An 11,347-nucleotide genomic window follows, 5' to 3' on the forward strand; every position below is an offset into this window, starting at 1 on the left:
TTACTTCAAAAATACACCGGCAAACTGAGATTATGTGTTGAAGGATATGAAGTTAATGTAATTCTTTCAAGTTCTTTCATATATAGATTTCGATTAAGTAGAGAAATAGTGTATAACCTGTACTAACTTAAGGATGGGGATTTTTCTTCATAGGGGTGTGAGAAATTAATTTTATTTTTAAAGGCAAAAAGAAAATATGTACAATTTCTTTCAATATTCATTCCCCAAATTTTAACAAACTGTTGTTGAGATGAAAACTCTGATATTAGGAAGAATTGTAACCATTGAATGAACATAAAAATAGAAAATAGCAATGTTTAAGACGTTTGCTGTTCTTACTTTAGAAGATGACTATGAAAACTCTGATATTAGGAAGAATTGTAACCATTGAATGAACATAAAAATAGAAAATAGCAAAGTTTAAGACGTTTGCTGTTCTTACTTTAGAAGATGACTATACAAAGCCAGCCTAAAGAGGGGGATAAGATTTCACCTTTTATTGGCGTTTAGGGAAACTTTATACCCTGTCTCTGGAAAATCAGAAAGGGAAGTGGTTATAAGGAATCCACATAATAATGTATGGGAAAGCAACTAGAATTTACAAGGGAGGGGACTCTGCTGGTGAATCAAAGAGCTGCCAAGTCACATGATGCACAATTTATTAATCGTGGCCTGTTCCACCAGCCAGCAGTTTCTCCATTTTCTCCTCATTTATGACTCTATTCCCACTAAGCCACTAAATTATTTTTGGTGCAAAATATGTGTTATGAGTGAAAACACAACACAGAACAAAATGAGAAGAAAGTAAACATTTGGCAACTCTCAAAAGCAGGTGGAATGGGTCCAGGTTGTACATTGTCTACATTTGGAAATTTCAGTTTTGGCCAGAGACTATTATTTTGTTGTTAAATGCTAAACAAGTCTCAGGTTGGTTTTCAAGAAATAAGGACTCAGCATGGTTTTTGAAGTCCAATTACTGAGGATCTGCTGGCGCTAAGAAACGCTCTGCGCCCTTGACCTCACTCCAGTTTCCCAGCTGTGACTCCAAGTAAAGAAGGTTTATAGATGACTACTGGCAGAAAAGGTTTTTCTGAGTTCACTTGGAGATTCTCTTTACTCATTTTGAAAAAAGCCACTGTTATGTTCTGTGTGTAAATTTTCTTATTAAAAAGAATATAAAGTTATCTATACAATTCCCATCCTTGATCGTTATGTATAGCAAATATTTTAAGACACCGCATCTCTATACACACTGGGTTCTCTAGACCTGGATAAAATCAGACAAGAGGTGTGGACTTCTCGCACCGCAGCATTCCTTTTTACTCTCTATCAAAAGCTAAGAAACTGTTGACTATGGTAATTTAGGCCGAGCTGATGCTAAGCTGTGGTGAGGAAAATCCTCTTTAAGAATTTGTCTGTACCAGTTCCTCTCAATGAAGTGCAATGGATCAAAGAAACACCATCTCCCTTCCAGGCCACATCTAATGCCTTTCGCCCCATGACGGGGGGGGCATGTTGCTGTGCTCTTTGGCCTTGATTTATCTCATTGAAGAGGAGGGTAGAAAATGTATGTTGTGAGGAAAATGGAGTTAGTTTAGTCAGGTCCTCTGTTCTCATATCCGGCTGGGTATGATTCAGCGCATCTTTGTTTCAAGTTATGTAAGAGTGGTGTAACTGCGCATGTGCGCCCATGTACCCCTTCGCTGGTTGCCTTATAGTGTATTTTGGTATAAAAGGCAGTGCCTCTGCACCACTGGCCGGCGAGCTTGTGTCTAGAATAAAGCATGTCCACTTTGTCGGTGGCTCCTCGATTTTTCTTTCTCTTACCTGGCTCAGGACCTGCACAGGACAGGGTAGATGGGTCTTGGACCCAGCCTGACATATGTCCATTTCTCCCTATGCTCTCCAGAACAAAAACCAACACAAAACAAACAAACATAAAAAGCCATCTTTTTGAACATTCTGAATTATCAGCCTGCTTAAATAATATTTTTTTTTGTAGATGGCCGGTAAGGGGAACTGAACCCTTGACCTTGGTGTTACCAGCACCATGCTCTAACCAAGGGAGCTAATCAGCCAGTCTGCTTAAATAAATAATGCAGAGAGGCACCACAGCAAAGGAGAACGTAGGCACCATAGCAAAGGAGAACGTAGACACAAAGCAATGTGCGTCCTCTTTGTTATTTGGCCATTCTGGTGCATCTCCTCTTGTCTTACGACTCCTGACAGCAGAATTAGATGTTATTCTGACTCCTCCAGCACCCTCTCCACACCCATCATTCCTAGAATAGAAACCTCACCTGTTAATTTACTGAACAGGCTAAGCCCAGTCAAATACACTTCCTCAAATCCCTTCTGCATCCTTTGCCCATCTTACCTTTCCTCTTGCTGCACCAACTCATCCCTGCAAACGCCCTCACTCTCGCTTTGGCTCCCTCCCATCCAGGGCTCCTGCTCCACCACCATCACTTCCCTTATGCTCCTTCACTGTCTCTCCCCCGGTTGATGACTGCCCTTTATTTACAAAAGAAATCAAGCTATCCTTATACATGACACATGTATTTACACACTCCCCAATCTCTCGAGAAGAGTCTAAGATTTATTAAATCTTAGATTTCCAGAACATTAGAGCTGGAAACAAACTTGTATTGCTTTATCCTAAGTCATTTTATAAATAAAGGGAAAATTACTGCACCGTTTTAGACTTTCCTCTATGCCCATAATTTTACTATCCATTCATTCAAAGGTCATGAACGATGAATAATATTTTTCTTAGTCTTTATCTTTTTTGGCTTTGTTATTTTTGCTAATTGTTTCTTCACAGATAAATTATTTCCTCTCTGTCACCAAGGCCCATAAATTTATCCTAACATATAGTCATCTGGAATGATCTCAGGTCCACACAGCCAACATCAGCCTTCCCAGCAAGTGCTTGACCCAAATTCTTAGAACAATTCTTGGTGCTTTCCTTTCTCTGACCCTTATTTTGAAAATAATATGAAATTGATAAATTATTTCCTCTCTGTCACCAAGGCCCATAAATTTATCCTAACATATAGTCATCTGGGATGATCTCAGGTCCACACAGCCAACATCAGCCTTCCCAGCAAGTGCTTGACCCAAATTCTTAGGACAGTTCTTGGTGCTTTCCTTTCTCTGACCCTTATTTTGAAAATAATATGAAATATTACCTATACTCTTCCTTCTTTTCTATTACCTTTTATAGCTTTCATTTTCTCTTCATGAACTGTTAGAATAGGCTCCTAAACAGGATCATCACATGTATTTTCTATTCTCCTCAGTCCATCCCATACATTTGTACCTCACTAATTTTCTTCAAATGAAACTCTGATATGGTCATTTTACCCTTAAAACCACATTTAAGCTTATAGCTCCAACCCCAGTGCAGCTGCCAACTAAATAAACTACAGTGCTTCGCTTTCAAAGCTCTTCAGAATCTGGTCCCAATTTGTATTTCAGGTTCATTATTCACTAGCCTTCTTTTTGAACTTTAAATTGTAGTCAGAATGAAGGGCTGGAAGCTCTATAAATATATTCCATGCTTCCCGCTTCTATACCATGCTGCTTTCTGTTATGTTTTTCTTTAGTCTCCTATTCTTTCTTCTTTTACCACCATCTCTGCTAACTAAAACACTCATGATCCAGCAAGGTGAACCTTAAAGGCTATCTCGCTCAGGCAGCTCATTCTTATCACATAAATCAGAAGAGAGTTGTCTGTCTTCGGGAAGTCATAGAAAGGTTTGTTCCTGTTTATTGTCACCTAGGATAGTCTTTGAGATACTGGGTGCTTGTATTATTCCTTCCTGAGAGGAAAATCTTTGAGGCTCAGAACTGTTGATTTTGAATTTTCCAGAATCTTAACATAGGGTCTTGTGTTTGGCATTCAACTATAGGTGAGGTGTTATCCTGTAAGTTTTAGAAAACTCTTCAGGTCCCAGCCTTCATTCCTTCCTCACACCCCTACATGATCCCTTGTTAAACCTTCTCTTTTTACAAAATTCCCTGGACTGGGCTAATAGCTGTACTAGTGATTCAGTAATCCAATCCAGAAATCTGGAAATCTTAGATTTCTCACTTTTCACTATGATTCCCAACAATCATTCACATTGATAAACAAGTCTTGATATTCTCTCCTTAATTCCCTATAAATCTTTCATCCCTTTTCATCAGCATTGCCTCAGTCTTAGATCAATTCAGTCTGGTGACCACCTTTGACTTCTCCTTTGTAACCTGTCCTCCACACTCTACTAGGGTGATTTCTCTAAATAGTAAAACCAATCATTTAATACCTCATTTTAAATCTTCCCAGATTGCCTGTAACCCACTGAGGAGAACCCTAACACTTTGTATGATTTGCAAAGACTTTTTACTATCTTACCTCTGCTTACCTTTCCAGCCCATTTTATAGTACCAGTTTACATGCATCATGCAACTATTGAAAAAGCTTGGAATAATATTCCCCCTTGTCTAAGTAAATCCTGCTCATTTGTCAGGGCTCAACTCAATCCTCTTCCTGGTACATATCATAAAGCAGTAGATGCCCTTCCTCTGTCAAATCAAATAACAACTATAAGTTTACTTGTGTATGTTTGCCAAAAGACTGAGAATTCCTGCAAAATTGAAATATTGTCAAATTCTGGTTCATTTCCCACTACCTAATGAAATGTCTCGAGTATAATATTGCTATCATAAAAATGTATTAATTAAGTAATTAATTGTAAGCATATACTCAGTTCTAATTTATATCAATGACATTTATTTATAATACCTCTTTTATAAACTAAAAAATTATTAAGACTACATAATGTATTCTTTAGGTATAAATGTTTGAATCCAAAGGAAAAAAATAAACAAGCAAATCACAAACATGAATTTCAAGATAATTTAGGTGAGAGGTCCAGGAGAAAGGTGATGGAGAATCAACACAGAGGGAGATGTTAGTTACTGTTAATCTAGTTCTTTGGCAAGGTGGTAAGTTCACTAAGGTTCATTCTATGATTTACTAATCATGTTATTTTAAATATGGCCATTCACCAATCAACAATGATAACATGTCATGAACCAAGATTGTGATTAATCTAATTTTATGGGGAGTTTGGAAACCACTTTGGGCCTCAGATTTATTTGGTTTCTAATTAACAAAACAACTGAAATAGTTATTTTATTATTTAAATCAATAGTAACCATACTTTTATAAAAAGTAATGTTTTATAGTCAAGCGTACCTTTTTACTATATTCTTTTTGATATATAGTGCCATATGAAAAAAATAGAAAAACAACTGCAGGTATAAACATGTAGTTAAATATATTGTAATATTCAAATTTGTATGTGGAGCTATTACCACAAAATGTATCTTTTCCCTAAGGAAAAAGCAACTGCAGTAAAAAGAATAACCAAGATTGAGTATTCTCCTGGAACAAATATAGGCATTCAATCATTAAGACTTTACTGAGCAACTGCCATATGCCAGAATAGATACTGGAGATACGAGCATAAATAAAATATGGTTTCTGCCAAAAATGAGCTTACAGAGACCAGAGCTTCCTCCTTGCATCACATTTACACCTTGGAAATCTGACTTATCAGCAACTTGAGAGACTGCAGTTCAGAAATAATTGTCTTCACAATCCAGTTCAAGGAAAATTCAGGAAAAATTGTATTTTTTATGTAAATTTAATAGGATGCATTATTTATACCTAAGAGATAAATTTTTATTTTCATTTTTTATTTTCTAACAGTTTGATATTTTATAAACTATAATTATAGGTTGATTTCTTGGAAAATAAATTCTAATTGCAGTAGTAGCAATTAGATCTTTAAATTATACCATAAAGTCTTACTGTTCACCAGTTTACAAGGTTATATACAAAGTTTTGTTCATCAGTTACAAAGTTATATAATGATATAACTTTATTTAAAGTGGAGATATAATTAACTTTGGTTCATTTTATAATGATTTCTCAATTATTGCCTAATATAATGTGAATGAAATTGTAGGTTCTGACTTGTTTTCAGAATTTCATTGTAAAGATTTATAAAGCTTCTTTTTGAGAAATGTACACTATGCATTCACTTATTATTGATTATATCAACTATAAGAAACGAAAAGTTATGGCATTTCAATCAAATAACAATGGAATAAAATATATGCACTTTTGAAGAGTAGAAATGCAGAAAAGTGTAAATAAAACTCATTATAGCTTTTATACTCATCAGTAGTACCACTGGGTAGTACGCATGTGGGAAATGTTACAGTATACAGTATACAGGTGGTGTCTAGTATAGAGAACAGCATAAATGAGTTTAAAGATTCAGCTCAGCATTTTTGTTTATGGTAAGTAAAGAGATTGATGGATATAGTGACAAAGTAGAAAGATGAGATTAAGAAAAATTTAAAATGGTCTGATTCTTTTTACTTTCATTTTACTACTAATATATTTCACAATTACTATATGACATGCTTTGGAGGGGGAGTCCATGCTTAATAGATGAAAAACTACTGTACATATAACATTACTCTTAAAAGTGGCAGGTGTAGTCTAAGTCATCTAAGTCATCAAAACTTCATAAAAGGAAAAGAAAGATTTAAAAAGGAAAGAAAGGGATGATAGTTTTGTTGTTAGGATAAGCCAAGAGAATTCAGTGATTTATCATAATGGAAAGGCAGTGAGTAAAGCAGAGGAAAATGAGAGCTTCAGCAGAAAGTTCTTAGAATAAAACTTCAAAGAGACTTTCCATAATGTCTGTTATCCTGGTTATAAAGAGAAAAGAAAAGAAAATATCCATCCACTTAAATCTAAAACAAATGATCATTTTTATGGCACAAATAGCCTCTGTCCAGGCAGGAGGGTCAAACCTTAGAAAAGAAAAAAGTAAGATAATTTCTTCTTTGGGATATAGGGAAAACTAGATTTCATGATTATATTTGCTAATGTTAGTTATAGAATATCTGAGGTTTGTTATTCTAAAATCTCCACATTTTCAGTTTTGAGATCTGAACAAACCATATCTATACACATTTTTTTGATTTACATTTATATATTTATTTCTATTCCCAACAATAATACATCTCTAGTTCTTAAAACATTGGAAGGTAAGAAAGGATAGTTTTGTTTTCCCTCTAGATCTTGATGAAAACATGACCTGTGATGATTTATAAGGAGTAGAATATTATTGTAAATATGAAATGTGACTTTTATGCATTTTTATTGAACCTTATTTTTTCAAAGCATATTGTAAATATTAACTCATTTGGTTATCTCAGCAATGCAGCGATGGTGCTTTGTTAGATTACAAATAAAAGCACAAAGACAAAACATTACATGACTTAGGAATCTAAGAGTGTCAGAGTCTCTTGAATCGGATCTTCTGATTCTTCTTATTTTAAATCATTTTCTAGAAATTAACCATGCTATTATATACAATCTTTGGATCATTTAGGCCCAAAAGCCTATCATTACTATGGAAGCCAGGTTGTGAGCTTCCCCACTTGCCTTCAAAGAATTTTTTGTTTTTCTTGACTGTTAATCCTGCTTCAAAACTTTGCACTTGGCTTGAAAAGCCTATCATTACTATGGAAGCCAGGTTGTGAGCTTCCCCACTTGCCTTCAAAGAATTTTTGTTTTTCTTGACTGTTAATCCTGCTTCAAAACTTTGCACTTGGCTTGAATTTTTTTTTTTAAAGTACTGATCAGAGTACATAACAGGACAAAAAGCTTTGATTCACCAAATTTATTATAAATAAGTAGATTGTATATCCAAGACAGTATTACTTTATGCCTATTGTCCCAATGTAGTAACTAATAGTGACCCATTTTACTCTGAAACGTGTCTCGGTTTAGATGATAAATTACATGGTCTAAAACAGGTCATATAAATTTTCACTTTTGTGCTTGCTTGTTAGTAATAGACTCCCACATTGATAGTTTTTACAGGGATAAGAGATGGGAAATTTCTCTCTTTGGGAAATCTATCTCTAGCATCGATCATTTCTCAAGGTTACCAGCTTATTCTGCCATCTGATATGTCGTCCAATCTTAAAAGAACCCATCACATACGGCAGGTGGTATTGGTGAATTGAGAAAGACAGGAGAAAAATATAATTTCAAATCCATAGTCTGCAACTGTAATATTATGACATATATATTTGGTCTTCATCCCTGTTTCCTGGCATAAAACTTCTAGAATCTCTGGAATCTTCAAAGTGATCGGGCTGGCCCGGTGGCGCACTGCTACAGTGCGCCGCTTGGGAGCGCAGTGGCGCTCCCGCCGAGGGTTCGGATCCCACATACAGACCGGTTCCCGATCACTGGCTGAGCGAGGTGTGGGCGCAGCACTGAGGGTTGTGATCCCCGTTGCGGGACACGAAAAAAGACAAAAAAAAAAAAAAAAAAAAGTGATAAGTGTCCTTTTGTATGCTAATGAGATGACTGGTGCTGGCAGCCCCCACATAGNCGGCAGGTGGTATTGGTGAATTGAGAAAGACAGGAGAAAAATATAATTTCAAATCCATAGTGTGCAACTGTAATATTATGACATATATATTTGGTCTTCATCCCTGTTTCCTGGCATAAAACTTCTAGAATCTCTGGAATCTTCAAAGTGATAAGTGTCCTTTTGTATGCTAATGAGATGACTGGTGCTGGCAGCCCCCACATAGCCACATGATGGGGACTGGCTGCCAGAGGAAGCAATCTTGTGATTAGAAGGTTGGGGTTTTCAACCCCATCCCCCAACTTTCAGGGAAGGAGAGGGGCTGAAGGTTAAGCTGACCACCATTGACCAGTGATTTAATCAACTATGCATGCCTACCTAATGAAGCTTTCACAAAAATCCAAAAAGGACTGGGTTCCAAGAGCTTCCAGATAGCTGAACACGTGGAGTTTCCTGGAGAGTGGTGCACTGGAGAGGGCATGGAAGCTCTGTGCCCCTTCCCCCATTTCTTGTCCTATGCATCTCCTCATTCATATCCTTTATAATAAAGCAGTAAATGTGTTTTCCTGAGTTCTGCGAGGCACTCTAGCAAATAAATTGAACCCAAGGAGGAGGTCGTGGGAAACCCAATTTATAGTTGGTTGGTCCAAAGCACATGTAAATCAACCTGGAGCTTGCAATTGGTGTTGGGGAAGGGGCAGTCTTGTGGAACTGAGCCCTCAGTCTGTGGAAACTGAGGCTATCTACAGGTAGATAGGGTAGAACTGAATTGAATTAGAGGACACCCAGCTTCTATCTACTGGAAAACTAATTGCTTGCCTGTTGTGTGGGGAAAACACCCACTCATTAGGTCATAGAAGTCTTCTGTGTTAATTGTGTTGTGAGAGCAAAAGAAAAAAGTTTGTTTTTCTTTATAAAGAGCAACCCATTATTCTCTAAGTCTTAGATTCTCTACAAAATGTTTCATAACTTCAAAAGTAAGAAAGAATAGCAAATACTCCAGTTCGAAAATAAAATTAATGTTGATGCAGAAGCAAATTTTAAAAACCTAAATTTTAAAATGCCTTCATCCAAAAAAACTTAATTAAAAACATCCAGAAAACTTAATTTTAATTTACTTACATATATAGTAGTGTTCAGTCAACCACCAGAATCACACACATTTCAGCCAATATTAAATCTTAATCAATGTTTTGAATTTCAATCACAATTTCTTATTCAATTAATAGTTAAATTGATAGAATTTTAATGCTTTTAAAGTGCCAAAAATTCAACTGTATCATCTACTCCGAAATGCATTTGTAACATGAAAATTCAAGGCCATCATTCAGTTCTAAGTTACTTTTTTCTAAAAGAAAATAAAAAGGTTTGGATCTCTCATTTAAATAGATAGTAGATCTGTGGTACAGTTTTGGCAATAATGAATTTTCTCAGTACATTGTTGTTAACATAATGGTTAAGGATCTCACAAACATAACATTTGTGGTAACTAGTTTACAATTGAGAATGGAAAGATGCATTTTCTGGATCATAAATAAAGCTAAATACCCTTTTATTGAAAGGAAGGAATATCCAAAACCTGACCAATTGTACAAGGATCTCAATCAACTCAGACATTTCTTACCAGTGTGCAGCCCAATGTTTGATTACCCTACAATTGTGGAAGCAGATAACTGTGGACTTACTATTTATCTTAGACAATGACCTTTTATTTCAACTATCCCTATATTAAACGTGGCAAATAAACTTGAACCTTACAAAACAACCCAGAAAAGTATTTATCAGACAAATTTACCAAGAACAAAATCATAAATTGATTGAAATATTATATTGATTTATCTCAGAACTTTATCAAGAAGATTGATATATACTTTCTGAGAATGCTGATAAATCAGAAAGGAAAACCCACAACATACTCAGTTACAATGTTGCAAATGAATAAAATGCAAACAGCCATCAATTTCTCATTGGAACCCAGGGCATACTCCTCATTCTACTAGAAATTTACAAAGCATTGCTCTCAGATTTTGACAGGGAACTGATACATGCTTATAATTCATGGCCATGAAATGCCACAAAACAAATCTAACTAGGCTACTCTGAAATCATACCAGAACATAGAAAAGAAAGGAATATGGACAATGAAGAATTGGAAAATATGATCACTGAACCTAAGTTTCTTTGCCTTCCCAGCAAGTAATACAGAGTTCAAGAGTCTAAGAAATGAATGAAATTTTAATTTTCATTTTTCCCATTATAACTGACATATCAAATTGTTCAAGATTAAGTGCTAGGATTGCCTTCCAAATGCTAAATCTTTAAGTGTAAATTGTTACTTTTCAATTTAGCAAAATGAAACTAATGGATAGCAACAACCTGTATTTGGTATACACAAGAAATGAACACCCTGCAAAGAGCACTAAGTAAGGAGTTATGAGATATCATAGAATTTAACTATGCTATTCCTAACTTTTTCAATTTAGCAAAATGAAACTAATGGATAGCAACAACCTGTATTTGGTATACACAAGAAATGAACACCCCGCAAAGAGCACTAAGTAAGGAGTTATGAGATATCATAGAATTTAACTATGCTATTCCTAACTAGTGTGAGTCTAGAATCTAATTATGCTTCTATCCCAGGTCAGACACCTACTAGTCATGTGAACTTGAGTAAGTTACACTCCCTCTGCCTCACATTGCTAGTCTGCAATAAATGATAATTTGTTATAGATTTTTTTTAATATTAACTGTGTTAATTCATTCAAACAGATTTAGAACAATGCCTGAAAAAGAGAAGTATTTAATAAATGTTATTAGTGGTTCTTCAACTCTGTAATATACTTTATTCTACAAGGTTTTAAGACAAGAGCTTTTATAACAAGTTGGAC

This window comes from Galeopterus variegatus, unplaced genomic scaffold, assembly GCF_000696425.1.
Source record: "Galeopterus variegatus unplaced genomic scaffold, G_variegatus-3.0.2 Scaffold3541, whole genome shotgun sequence".
In the NCBI taxonomy this organism is placed as follows: Eukaryota; Metazoa; Chordata; class Mammalia; order Dermoptera; family Cynocephalidae; genus Galeopterus; species Galeopterus variegatus.